The sequence below is a fragment of the Thamnophis elegans genome, chromosome Z (assembly GCF_009769535.1).
Source record: "Thamnophis elegans isolate rThaEle1 chromosome Z, rThaEle1.pri, whole genome shotgun sequence".
Taxonomy (NCBI): Eukaryota; Metazoa; Chordata; class Lepidosauria; order Squamata; family Colubridae; genus Thamnophis; species Thamnophis elegans.
The window spans coordinates 96,157,521-96,163,520 of record NC_045558.1 but is presented as its reverse complement, the minus strand read 5'-3'; positions in this window follow the sequence as shown (position 1 = coordinate 96,163,520).

Here is a 6,000-nt window from a genome sequence, read left to right as displayed (position 1 = left end):
CCCAAGAGTACCATCCCATTATACACGCTCCAACAGAGAAGTCATACTCCAGGTCTTTTTTCCCGAAGCATTATCATGAGACCCAAGAAACATGCGCCTAACCTTTTCAATGTATGGTTGGCTTGACCTTGCAAGGCCTTTAGAAAGGCAGTTAAGTCCTGGCTATTTCCCTGGGCGGGTGGACCAGGATGAGTGGAGTTATCTGTTAGTGAGTTTTATTTTAGTCCTGATTGCTCTTTAATAATTTTAGTTTGCTTCAAAAGTATCAGAGGTGGGTTCCTACTGATTCGGACCAGTTCAGTCGAACTAGTAGTGATTTGCCGGCCTGGGTTGCTGGAACTGGCAGCAACCCAGGCCTGCATGCCTCTGAACTAGTTCCCCCATCGGTGCAGTATATATATTTTCATTTATTAATGTTCTGTGCATGCGCAGACCTGTTCTGCGCAACTGCATATGTGCATGCGCAAAATTGCACGTGCACCGAACCAGTAGTAATTCCAGTAGCAACCTACCTTTGAATGGTATGTCTAGTTTTTGTTTGTATTTTAATGGTTTTATATGCAGCGAGAGACATGTCCTTTGTGTTGGGGAGCCATATAAATGTACTAAATATATAAATGCAAACTACTTTTACAAAACAGAAACCAACATGATGGTTAGTTAACTGAGTTGCTCTTAACCCCTAGTAACTCAGTGTAGAAGATAAATACAATGCTTGATGTCCTGTGTCTGGTAATAATCCATTAGCATTTCTAAGAACATTCCAAGAACATTTTAGATACCATCTAGTTACCTTATCTGCTATCTTCATCTACTACTGCTTAGGAATTGCCAGCATAGTTAAGCTTTGTTTTTAAACTGTAATTTGCGCATGTTTAGAAAAGCTTAACAGATATCTATGCATGATGAAGAATATTAAGTATATTTTATGTGACTTTCCAAATGCTTTTTGAAAAACCTGTATTAAATTTTCCACAATAAAAATGATAATGAAATAAGAAGATAGTTCTTTTTTGTACAATTAAAAACAACGGAAGGCAAATAGTTGAGGACTATCTGTGTAAGATATGTAAACTAGAAATTGTTAATGTCATGATGATTCACATTAGTTAAACTTCTAAAGATTAAAAAGAAAAAATGTTTATTAACAATGTTAAATATTTCTAAAATGATAAACATACAGGTTTGGCCAAAAGTATTGTTATCTTCACTTTTTCCTAAGGAATTCTAACATAGAGCATAGAATAACAGGGTTGGAAGGGACTTTGGAGGTCTTCTAGTCCAACCCCCTGCCCGAGCAAATGTTATCCATTCCAGACAAATGGTTGCCAAACTTGTCTCAAAAAGGGGTGAAGCACCCACAACTTCTGGAGGCCAGCCAGACCACTGATTTTTTTTTCCATCAGGAAATTTTTCCTTAATTCTGGATCTCTTTAATAACCTTCCACCTGTTAAATCTTGCCCTACACTCAGGTGCTTTGCAGAATAGTTGATCCCCTCTTCTCTGTGACAGTCTCTCAGATACTGGAAGATTGCTATGTCACCTCTAGTCCTTGTCTTCATTAAACGTGCCTAGTTCCCACAACTGTTCATTGTACAGTTTAGCCTCCAGACCCCTTGTCTTTGTTGCTCCTCTCTGCATTATTTCTAGCATCTCAGCATCTTTTTTGCAATATGGTGACCAGATGAAGAATTCCAAATGATGTCTAAGACAGCTTGATGCAGCCAACTTACCTTGGGACAACTTGCTGTAGGGTAATTCAACCTGGCACAACTCGAGAGATAACTCTCCCCTAGACACATTCCTTGCTTAATATTAGGGCAACCATCCACCTCTTCCTCCTTTCATAGTTTTATTAAAATCATTAGCACATGACCCTGGTCACTAGGAGAAGCCATGCCACTTGGGAGACTGGGGAAAACCTGCCTAGGCAGAAACCGGGACAATTGGAATTGGCTACACTGAAGTTGTCAGCTGTGGTTGCACTGGTGTCTGTGTGACTAAACCAGACCTGGGCCCTTTCGCTCTGGTTTCCAAAGCTCCAAAAAGGAGGTGAAAGTTCTTGCCAGCACACACTTCTTTGCCTCACTGTCCCGTGACCTGTCAAAACCACGGTCCACAAAAGCGCGCTCGATGAAAGCGCGCATTTGACGTCATCACAGCGCGACGGAAAAAATTAAAAATTGAAATAAAAATAAAATTAAAGCAAGCCGATTCACATAAAGGTAAGGGTTAGATTTAGGTTTAGGGTTAGGTTAAGGGTTAGGGTTAGGTTTAGAGCGTTAGGGTTACGTTTAGCGTTAGGTTAAGGGTTAGCGTTAGGTTTAGCGTTAGGTTAACGGTTAGGTTTAGGGTTAGATTTAGGGTTAGGTTAAGGGTTAGGTTTAGGGTTAGGTTTGGGGGGGTTAGGGTAAGGTTTTCACTTTATTTTTTCATTTATCGATCACAGCGCGATGTTTTTGTCGCGCTGAGATGACATCACGTACGCCTAGCGCGATTTTGTCATCCGCGGTTTTGTGGTGGAACCCACTGTCCAGCACTCCCCCACTGCGAAAGACAGCTTAAGCGGAAGTCATTCTGGGCTAGATGCTTCCAACGGGAAGAGCCTTGTGGCAATGACTGTCTGGAGCAAGTTGCCCTGTCCCTGTCCCTGCTTGCCCCTCTCCCCACCCAGGAGCTGTCACGGTTCAGCACGGCATGCTAAAGAAGAAGTACTTCTACCCAAGCCTGGGAGCGATTGGAAGCTCAGCTATTGGGTTAATCTGGGCTATCGCATCTTCATAGAAGGAGTCAAGAAAATGTGGTGAAATTTTAACTTTCAACTCTGGTGACCCAATATTAAAGCCGAGGGAAGAACTTGAATCAGAAAGTTATGTTTGCCATGGTTTACCTATCAACAATTGAAAGAAAGATTTATATTTGATAAAAAATGTTATGGATTTGACTTTGTTAAAAATGAATTGGAAATTTCATCATGTGGCAATGATAAATGTGTTATTGCTAAGATCTATAAAATGTTATTGAAATTGAATTTGGAAAATGAACATGTAAAACATTGTATGATTCAATGGGCAAGGAACTTTGGATATAATGTGATGCTTGAACAATGGGAAAATATGTGGACGAAGGGTTTAAAATTCACATTAAATTATAATCTAAAAGAATTGATGATGTACCGTTAGTATTTAAACCCAGATAAGTTATCTAAGATGTATAAATGTATATCAAATGAATGTTGGAAGTGTAAAAGCAGAGAGTGCTTTTATCATCTATGGTGGACATGTGATGAAGCATATTTTAATACAGAAAATTTTGAAAATGGGGATCAAAAATGAAACCAGAACTTTTTCCTTTTGGGCTTAATGGAAAAAGAACTAGAGAAAAAAAATTGGAAAATTCAGAATATAATATGTTGACAGCAGCAAAACTACAGTATTGTATGCACAAAAATGGAAGGACACTTCGATTCCTGTTATGGACAAATGGTTGCAGAAGTTGATGGAGCTGGCTGAAATGGCAAAACTGACCACTTTGATTAAAGAAAAGAACATAGCTACTTTTGTTTCCACATGGAGACCGCTTCTGAACTTCGTGCTTGATGTGGAAAAGAATGAAACTCTGGCTTTGGGTTTTACCAATTAAACTGATAAGATTTTTATAGAAATGACTTATTATGAAAAAGCAAAAAGCTGTGATTTGGTGTTAATGCCTTATTTTATTGTAACAGTGTGTGGTGGAAGTCAATTCTTTTTCTTTCTTATCTTTCTTCACTTGTCTTTCCCACCCACCCCCGGCTTTTCTATTTACTTTGTATTTTATAATACTTTATAATTCAATAAAAATGTTGACGACAAAAAGAAGGAATCAAGATTGACTCTCATAGCCATTTAGCCAATGACTTTAGTTTGCCAGGTTAAATGCAGATAAAAGTTCCCAAGTTTATGTATGTTTCTGTATGTGTATTGGAGACCCATTTTTCAAGCCTTAGCCTTAAGGTCATTGGTGCTCTATTCTTTACAATGCCTCTATAATACTAAGTTGGTGTTTCCTTGAGCATTATTCAGGACGACCAGCATAGAGTACATCTCTAGACTCTCCTGGATATCTGCCTGCAACATTTTCCTCAATTACTGGCAACATTTCCCCTGCACTCTCTTTCTACACCTACCAAAATCAAGTCCCTGCCCACCAGGGGTGGGTTTCAACCGGTTCGCGGCGGTCCCTGCGAACCAGTTGGTCGGCGAACCTGGAAGTAAGTAACTTCCGGGAACGGCGAAGAGCCCACGCGCCCGCCCACGCTCCTTACCCGGTTTTGACGAGTTCTGCGCTTCCACGCATGCGCAGGACGCATACAGCGCCTGTGCGATCCTCCAGGAGCAGCTGGAGCATCGCACAGACGCTAGTACTGTCTCCCTGCTATGTTTCATCGGCCCTGCCAGAGCTGCTGCATGTGTTAGCTGGATTAGTGGTTGATTTCCCCAGGCTTATGATCCTGGGGGATTTTAATCTGCCTTCCATTGGCGAGACATCTGAGTCAGTTCAGGAGTTCATGGCTACCATGACGGCTATGGATCTAACTCAGTTAGTTCAAGACCCCACCCATAATGGGAGATACACGCTCCACCTGATTTTTGTCTCTGGGCAGTGGATGAATGATCTAGATTTAGGGGATATTTCTATCCAATCCTTGTCATGGTCGGATCATTTCCTCATCAGGCTTGACTTCCATACTGCTACCCCTCACCGCAGGGAGGCAGAACAAACTAGATGGTTCCGCCCCAGGCGCCTGATGGACCCTGAAAGGTTCCTGATGGAGCTTGGGACTTTTCCTGAATCCCTTGCTCACAACTCGACCGAAGCCCTAGTGGAAGCCTGGGATAGGGCGGCCACTGGGGCTTTGGATCGTATTGTGCCTTTACAGCCTCTGACCCGGTGTCAATCCCGGGTAGCTCCCTGGTTTACCGAGGAGCTCCGGGAGATGAAACGCTGGAAAAGACACCTAGAGAGTAGTTGGAGGGCCAGCCGGTCCGAATCTGATCGAACACTAGTAAGAATTCATATTAAATCCTATTTAGTGGTGATAAAAGCGGCAAAACGGCAACATTTTTCCGCTCTTATCGCGTCCGCAGATAACTGCCCAGCCGCCCTGTTTAGGGTGACCCGCTCCTTACTTAACCAAGGACCTGGGAAAGACCCCTTGCAGGATAGGGCTGAAGAATTTGTTCAGTATCTGCAGGATAAAATCGCTCAGATCCGGACAGGCTTGGACTCTGACTGGGTAGATTCGGGCGAGTCGACGGGGATGAATCTTGTGGAGACCATCTGGGATGAGTTTGATCCTGTGATCCCCGAGGGCATGAACAGGATTATGGGGAGACTCAGTGCTGCCACTTGTGTGCTGGACCCTGTCCCTCTTGGTTAGTCTTGGCTTCCCGGGAGGTGACACGAGGTTGGCTCCAGGCGAATACCAACGCTTCGTTGAGAGAGGGGTTCTTTCCCACCGCCTTGAAGTAGGCGGTGATAAGGCCCCTCCTTAAGAAGCCTTCCCTGGACCCAGCTTCTTTAGCCAACTATCGTCCGGTCTCCAACCTTTGCTTTGTAGTGAAGGTTGTTGAGAATGCGGTAGCGCGTCAGCTTCCCCAGTCCCTGGATGAAGCTGTCTACCTGGATCCGTTTCAGTCGCGTTTCAGGCCCGGATACAGCACGGAGACGGCATTGGTCGCGTTGGTCGATGATCTCTGGCAGGCCCGGGACAGGGGTTGCTCCTCTGTCCTGGTCCTATTAGACCTCTCAGCGGCTTTCGATACCATCGACCATGGTATCCTATTGCGACGACTCGAGGGGTTGGGAATGGGGGCACCGTTTTATGGTGGTTCTCCTACCTGTCGGATCGGTCAGTTTGTGTTGACTGGAGGGCAGGGATCGACCCCCGAGGTGCATCACTTGTGGGGTGCCCCAGGGGGTCAGTTCTTTCACCCCTCCTGTTCAACATATATATG